The 8758-nt window shown below is 42.8% G+C and overlaps 1 long non-coding RNA gene across 1 annotated transcript; it reads right to left on the reverse strand.

Annotated features, from left to right (window-relative positions):
- Nucleotides 1-945: 945 nt before the first annotated feature.
- On the reverse strand, nt 946-8273 carry LOC138906463 (uncharacterized). Its single transcript, XR_011413866.1, has 2 exons — nt 8145-8273; nt 946-1204 (listed from the first exon to the last, which is right to left on the reverse strand). It is a non-coding gene; the product is annotated as an uncharacterized lncRNA (long non-coding RNA).
- Between the last annotated feature and the right edge of the window lie 485 nt (nt 8274-8758).

Genomic DNA, 8758 nt, shown 5'->3' on the forward strand with positions numbered 1-8758 from the left:
GCGTGATAGTAACTTTCAATAAATTTCAAAAAAAAGAAATATAATTTTTTCGAATGTAGTAATTTTTTCAAAAGTAATAACATGCTAATAACACTTGTCATGATTGCGGATTCACTAGCATAGCGCGGTTATGACAACATTAATAAAATTCATCTCTGTCGCACATTCGCTTGGGTGGTGCGTCTAGGATAATTTAATATTATTCAAATATTTCTTTAATAATTTTAATAATTAAAAGCGGAAAAGTTAAACATAAAAATCCAATAAAACACAGTTTATCCAAAATCAATTCAAGCCAAGTTTAAGTCAATAGAGCGACCGTGGATCTACCACGCTTATATTTTCTCACCGGTCAACAAAATTCCTTACCCGCACTTTGTTTTCGCAGACCAAATAATAAAAGAGTCAAACTTTTCTATGAATAGGGATTCAAATAAAAGATGACTTGGGACACCCAAAAATCAATTTCAAGTGGCGACTCTGAACAATAAAATAATCCCTATTTCAAAATTGTCACTTCAATCGAAAAAACTCTTTAACACACAATCCATAACACGTATTTCTTTTGAGGTAAAAAGGGGTGTGACAATGGTGCTGGCATGTAATATTTACTATATTTGGCAAGAGAGAAATCAAAGAATATTTCGAGGAAGAAGAAGAACTGTTGACAATCTTAGCAGGCTAACAGTGCAAGATATACACTGTCGAGGGAGCCGCAACAAGAAGATTGCAAAGCAGCCGGAAACCATCTATCCTTGAAAATCTTTCCGGAGGGAAAGAGTTAGAAGAAGAGTAGGATAATATTGGCATTTTTGTAGTGATGAGTGTGAAGATTTCCTTAGTATTGAATAGTGTCATGACCCAATTTCCCCTCCGTTGGGTATCGTGATGGCACCTAGTCTTAGGGACTAGGTAAGCATAATATTTACTGAATAACAACAATAATAAATAACATCTAACAACTTTTGAAATAGAAATCTCTATAAAATTTACAATTCTCAAAACCGGTAGTATAAGTCATAAGCTCTACAGAGTTTGCTATAAATTTTTAAATACAACTGTTTGGAAATAGGTAAAACAATGTGAATACAAAATAGGAAGGTGACTCCGAAGCCTGCGAACGCAGCAACAGGTTTACCTTGAGTCTCCACAGCAACAGTCCGCACCACTAGCTAATGATCAACTGATTTCGAAGTACCTGTATCTGCACAAAAAATGTGCAAAAGTATAGTATGAGTACACCACGACGGTACCCAGCAAGTATCAAGACTAACCTCATTGGAGTAGTGACGAGGAACAGTCAAAACATCTACTGGACTAAATAACCTGAACAAGGTATAAGTATAGAAATAACAGAGTATAATATCTACATAAAGACTACGCGATATGACTAACAATACAGTAATTGCAATAGGAAAGGACATCAACAAGTATCAACGGAATACCATAATAATGAGACAGAAGGGTGAACATAAACTCAACCTAAATCCTAAATCACAGATATATCAAGGACAATTAATAACTCAGCAACAACGACCATTTTCACATCAGGTTTTAGTCAACAAACTCCACGAGGTACCGAACCTCGGACAAATCACAACTCACAGGTCTCAATATCTGAACCCTAATATTTGGCATCCTTGCCCTCATTACACCTTATACTCGCACTGACGACTCGCGTGCCAAATAGATCCATTCTCACATAGAAGGCAAATAAGCAAGGGTGTACATCTATACTCAACAATATCAAGAAAACCTCTTATCCGATAAGAGTGCTTAACTATGTGTATGCTTGTGTAAGTATCCTAACATAGTTCATACCAGCTAGTGAGCATAAGAGAAAAGAACGGACAACACGTAGAATGTTTCCTCACAACTTTCACAAGATAAAGCTCACACAAATAAGTGTACCACTACTTAAATATCTACAACAAGAATGCCTCTAGGCCATCACAAATCATCACAATCAATCCCTGACACATCCCCCCTTGTCTCACCGCGTGTGCAATAGTAAAGTAAATGCCCGCCTTGTCGCGCCACACGTGCATAATAATGTTCCACCTTGTCTCACCACATGCGCAACCCACATATATATATCCCGCCTTGTCACGCCGCATGTGCAAATATTAATAATAACAATAGCATGGCAGAAACCTCGTGCAACCCCATAACAAAGAGATGTCAACAAAGGGCATTCCCGAGATACCGCCTCATAGTCCCAAAAGTAAATATGCAAGACAGGGGGATCTCCCGAGGTACCGCCTCATAGTCCCAAAGTAAATATGCAAGAACAACAAGTACAACATCAACAATAACACTAATACAAGGGTACGACAAATAAATCAACTCAAGAACCTTCGATCACAAGAAAGGGTAAAACTAGTTCGCAAGGAATAGCCATAATAAAGAATAATAGGCGTAATAAGAACAGCTCAACAGGGAAGAAAATAATATGTAACAATGATCCCACAATATACGGTTCAACAACAAGAAAACTAACACGAGTCAAATAATTCTAAATAAGGACAAATCAACTAAGGCATAGGATATCTAAGCTTCTTTTAAGTTTGGAAAATTACGAAAGAGATGCAACAAATTCAAATAAAGGTAGGCGGCAGAAAGATAACCATAACCTCAATTAAGGGTGAACATTTACAAAAGGGATAACTACAACTTCAAATAAAGACAAGCAGTTAGGGGAAAGATAACATGGCAATAGAAGAGATAACAATTTCAGTTAAGGCACAGATGACTCAAATAATCATCAAGGGCGGATCATGAAATAATTAATTCTAATTAAAACAGGTAGAGGTGAAACTAGTAATTCAGAAACGTAATCATAACGAGAACAACTGCATATTCAGTGAATACAAGGACCTAACAACCCATAAAGTCCAACTTTTCATAAATAAATCCGAGTAAGTACTCGTCACCTCGCGTACACGGACTACAATTAGTATAGAAGACTCAAATCCTAAGAGGTAGTTTTCCCACACAAAGTTAGGCAAGATACTTACCTCAAAGAAGACAAACCGATACTCTAAAATGAACTTCTCGGGTGAAATGACCTCCGGGCAGCTCAAATCTAACCAAAATAACTTCAAAGCACAAATAAAACTCATACAAAACTATTCCGGATCATAAAGCTTCAATCTTTATCAAAATCTAAAAATCGACCCAAAAGTTGACCCTCGGGCCCGCACCTCGGAACCCGACAAATTTTACAAAACCCGAACACCCATTCCGATACGAGTTCAACCATACTAAAATCATTAAATTCTGATACCAATTCATCCCTCAAATCATGATTTTTTATTTTGAATTTGTTTTCTTCAAAAGCCTCCATTTTCCTCAACTCAAAACACAAATTAAATGATAAAAATAAAGATAAAATCATGGAATATAATAAATTCTAGGTGAAGAACACTTACCCAATCGATTTTCTTGAAAAACCCACAAAGAATCGCTCAAAACCGAGCTCTACAAGTCAAGATATGATGAAAATGGCCTAACCCTCGATTTGAAGATCTTATATTCTGCCCAGGCGTCAAAGCATCGCGAATGCGGAGAAAGGATCGTGTTCGCGAAGAAGAAAAATGTAGGCTGCCAGGATAACCTTACGCGAACGCAAGCTAAGGGGCGCGAACGCGAAGGGAAAGAAACAGAACTTACGCGAACGCGAAGAAGAAATAGCCAACAACCCCCAATTTCTACAACGCGAATGCGAGGGAATAGATGCGAACGCGAAGAAGGAGAAAGCGGACTTTCGCGATCGCGAACGTGATCATGCGAACACGAAGAACAATGAATTCCTCCTCCAAAATTACTCTTTGCGAATGCAAAGGAAGGGACGTGAACGCGATTTAGGAAACCAGATGACAGAAAACAGCAGTTCAAAAATAGAACGAAATAGCCCGTAGCCCATTCGAAACACACCCGAGGCCCCCGCGACCCCGTCTAAACACACAAACAAGTTCCATAACCTAACACGGACTCGCTCAAGGTCTCAAATCACATCAAACAACGTCGAAAATACAAATCACACCACGAATCGAACTTATGAATTTCCAAAACTTCCAACTTCGAAAACTCGTGCCGAAACCAATCTAACCAACCCGGAATGACGTCAAATTTTTCAGGCAAGTCCCAAATAACATAACAGAGTTGTTCCAACTCTCGAAATCGTATTCCGACCCCGATATCAAAAAGTCCACTTCTAGTCAAAATCTCCGAAAATTCGACTTTCGCCATTTCAAGCCTAAATGAGCTACAAACCTCCAAAACACAATCCGGATACGCCCCTAAGTCCAACGGAGCTAACGGAACCGACGAAACTCCAATCCGGAGTCGTCTCCACACAATTCCGACTACGGTCAAAATCCTAAGACTTAAGCTTCCGTTTTAGGGACTAAGTGTCCCAAATCACTCCGAATCACCCGGTAATTGAATTCAACCACGCACGCAAGTCAATACACATAATACAAAGCTGATCAGGGCCTTATGCCGCTGGACGAGACTTAAATTCTCAAAATAATCGACCGGGTCGTTACAAATAGATAATATCAGACGTGCATGGAATATACAACAACAACAACAACGCAGTAAAATCCCACTAATGGGGTCTGGGGAGGGTAGTGTGTACAAAGACCTTACCCCTACCCCGAAGGAGTAGAGAGCCTGTTTCCGAAAGACCCTCGGCTCAAAAAAACAAAAAGACAAAAGGGGAAAAAGGAGACAATATTAGTATCACAACAACAATCATTGGATAAATAGGAACACCATGAAATTCAGAAGAAAGATGCAAAGTAAAGGAAGACAATATTAGTAAATATTAGTATCACCACAACAGTCATAAGAAAAATAGGAACATCATGAAATCTAGAAGAAAGATGTAGAGCAAAAGCGATAGCTAGTAAATAGGACCTGCACTAAAAAGCGAAATAGCAAGCCACAACATTCCCACTAGTTATCTTAGACAAAACCCCTACATGGCTAGTCCCACCATGTTACGAAGTAAGGCACGACTCAACTACCTCCTTACCTACAACCCTAATACTCGACCTCCACATCTTCCTATCAAGTGTTATGTCCTCGGAAATCTAGAGCCTCGCCATATCCTGCCTGATCACCTCTCCCCAATACTTTTTAGGCCGCCCTCTACCTCTTCTCGTGCCCTCCGTAACCAGCTGCTCACACCTCCGTACCGGAGCATCTGGGCTTCTCCTCTGAACATGTCCGAACCATCTAAGCCTCGCTTCCCGCATCTTGTCATCAATAGGAGCCACATGCACCTTCTCCCGAATATCATCATTCCTAATCTTATCTATCTTACTGTGACCACACATCCACCGCAACATCCTCATTTCTGCTACTTTCATCTTCTGGATATGTGAGTTCTTAACGGGCCAATACTAAGCCCCATACATCATGGCCGGTCTAACAACTGCATTATAAAACTTACCTTTGAGTATCGGTGGCACTCTCTTGCCACACAGGACTCTAGATGCTAACCTCCACTTCATCCATCCTACCCCAATACGTGTGTGACATTCTCGTCGATCTCCCCTCCCCCTGGATAACCGAACCAAGGTACTTGAAGCTGCCTCTACTCGGGATGACCTGCGAATCAAGCCTCACATCCACGCCCACTTCCTCTGGCTCAGAGCTGAACTTACACTCCAGGTATTCCGTCTTTGTCCTGCTCAGCTTGAAACCCTTAGACTCAAGAGCCTGTCTCCAAACCTCCAGCCTCTCGTTAACACCGGCTCGCGACTCATCAATCAGAACTATGTCATCGGCGAATAGCTTGCACCATGGCACATGCCCTTGAATATGGTGTGTTAACACGTCCATTACCAGGGCGAATAAGAACGGACTGAGCATAGAACCTTGGTGTAACCCCATTACAACAGGAAAATGCCCAGAGTCGCCTCCTATTGTCCTAACCTGAGTTTTAGCCCCATCATACATGTCCTTAATCACCATAATGTAGGGAACCGACACACCTTTTGCCTCCAGGCATCTCTGGAGAATTTCTCTAGGAACCTTGTCATACGCTTTCTCTAGGTCAATAAACACCATGTGCAGATCCTTTTTCCTCTCTCTGTATAGTTTCACCAACCTTCTAACAAGGTGTATAGCTTCTGTAGTCGAACGACCCGACATGAACCCGAACTGGTTGTCGTATACAGACACTGTCATCCTCACCCTCGCTTCAACCACCCTCTCCCACACTTTCATGGTATGACTCAGTAATTTGATACCCCTATAATTGTTACAACTCTGGATATCACCTTTGTTCTTATACAATAGAACCACCATACTCCACCTCCACTCATCCGACATTATTTTCCCCTTAAAAATAATATTAAACAACCTAGTCAACCACTCCAAACCTGCTCTCCCCACACACTTCCGAAATTCCATCGGAATCTCATCTGGCCCGGTCGCTCTGCCCCTACTCATCTTATGCATAGCTCCCACGACCTCCTCAACCTCGATACGCCTGCAGTACCCAAAGTCACGGTGACTCTCGAAATGCTCCAATTCGCCTAGCACAATATCTCGATCCCCTTCTTCATTCAGAAGTTTATGAAAGTAAGTCTGCCATCTCCTCTTAATCTGGGCATCTTCCATCAATACTCTACCATCTTCGTCCTTGATGCATCTCACTTGGTCCAAATCTCGAGCCTTCCTCTCTCTCAACTTAGCCAGCCGGAATAACTTCTTCTCCCCACCTTTTCCCCCCAATTGCTCGTACATACGACAATAAGCCGCAGTCTTAGCCTCTGTGACCGCCAGCTTAGCCTCCTTCCTAGCTGCCTTATACCTATCCATGCACACTCGCCTCTCCTCCTCACCTATGCTCCCCACTAACTTCAGGTACGCCGCCTTCTTTGCTTTCACTTTACCTTGGACCACTTCATTCCACCACCAGTCTCCTTTGTGCCCACCAGAGACGCCCGTCGAGACCCCTAACACCTCTCTCGCAGCCTCCCTAATACAGTCTGCTGTCGTTGATCACATAGTGCTCGCGTCACCACTGCTCCTCCAAGCTCCCATAGCCGACAACCGCCCCTCTAACGCTTGGGCTTTATCCTTAGTTAAGGCTCCCCACCTGATTCTCGATCTTCCTCGAGTAGACCTTTTCCTCCTCTTTAACATAATATCAACGTCCATCACCAAAAGCCTATGCTGCGTCGCGAGTATCTCACCCGGAATCACCTTGCAATCCTTGCACAACCCTCTGTCACAGCTCCTGAGGAGAAGATAGTCAATCTGGGTCTTCGCCACCGTATTTTGAAAAGTAACCAAATGCCCCTCCCTCTTCTGAAAGCTAGAGTTCGCATTCACCAACCCAAAAGCCTTAGCGAAGTCCAACAATGATGTACCTCCTCCGTTCCTCTCCCCAAAACTCCATGCACCTCGCCATAACCACCTGCGGTCGACCCAATATGCCCATTGAAATCCCCTCAAATGAATAGCTTCTCAGCAGGCGGAACATGACGCACAATCTCATCTAATCCTTCCCAGAAGGGCCGTTTAACCTCCTCATCTAGGCCCACATGCGGCGCATAGGCACTAACGATGTTTAGGGTGCACTCTCCAACCACCAACTTAATAGTCATCAATCTATCAAACTCCTGAGTACCAAAGTTTATACCCGTCCACGTCCCTCGCCCTCGACCCTACCCAGCTTGTCTCCTGGACACACGCTATATTGACCCTCATCTTCTGGAGGATCTTCACCAACTCTATAGATTTACCCGTCAATGTACCTACGTTCCATGACCCAATTCTCAACCTACAGACACCCTTGTTCCCTTTACCTCCCTTGCCTCCCGCCCCACCCCCCGTTCCCCCCGAGGACATGACCTCACTCGACCATCCCAGACCACAACCACTCTACCTAAGGCAGAGTAAGGGGAATCACTATCACACAAGGTAACATACCAAACCAGAAGAATACAAGTTGCAACAACAGGCACACTAATACAGTAAATAAACTAGTACGAGGTAAGATGTCAGTAATTTAACTCACACAACAAAGGAAAACTGAAAAACGGGAGGTACCAACTCCCGGGAGCAGAAAAAATATAATAAAAATACCGATACCACGAGTACCAGATATAGAACGAAAGAACCTGGAGCAAGTTTTCCTGAAGCGTGTCGGATCTGCTCAAGAGCACTGGCAAGTCCTGCTGTGTCCCGCCTGAAAGTTGTTCGGAAGTTGCCGGAATATACGAAACTTGCCGGTAATCTGAACACACCGGGAAATAGTCTGTCCTCGCTGGGAAGAAGCTGCACAAAATTGGTTTTGCCGGGCCGGCAAAAGAGATCGTGAGTTTGGCGTCTGGTTTAGAGTGACAGAGTGAGGGTGAAGAAAAAAGCTCCGATTTGCTTAGCCGATCTACACTACTAAAATGGGTATTCAGATTTCACGACCGGATTAGTGACGGAGACGGTGGTCCTTATTGCAGCGGCAGAAAATCTCAGCTCAAATACAATTGCAGTTTCGCAAAAATGTCCAACTCAGAAGCTCAACAACATGGGAAAATAAACCAAAAACCCACAAAGAAAATGTCTTCAAATGAACAGCTTCATCTCAGAAAAAATAAAAATCCAAATCAGCAAGTAAATCAGTTCAATGGCGGAGTGGAATTGTCGGACTGTCGGAGTAACGAGTAGCGCCGGCGGAGACGGAGAGCAGCGAGAACTTCCAAACGCAGAAGTTCGCTGGTCACTGGCAGAGAAATCG

Source organism: Nicotiana tomentosiformis, chromosome 2, assembly GCF_000390325.3.
Source record: "Nicotiana tomentosiformis chromosome 2, ASM39032v3, whole genome shotgun sequence".
Taxonomy (NCBI): Eukaryota; Viridiplantae; Streptophyta; class Magnoliopsida; order Solanales; family Solanaceae; genus Nicotiana; species Nicotiana tomentosiformis.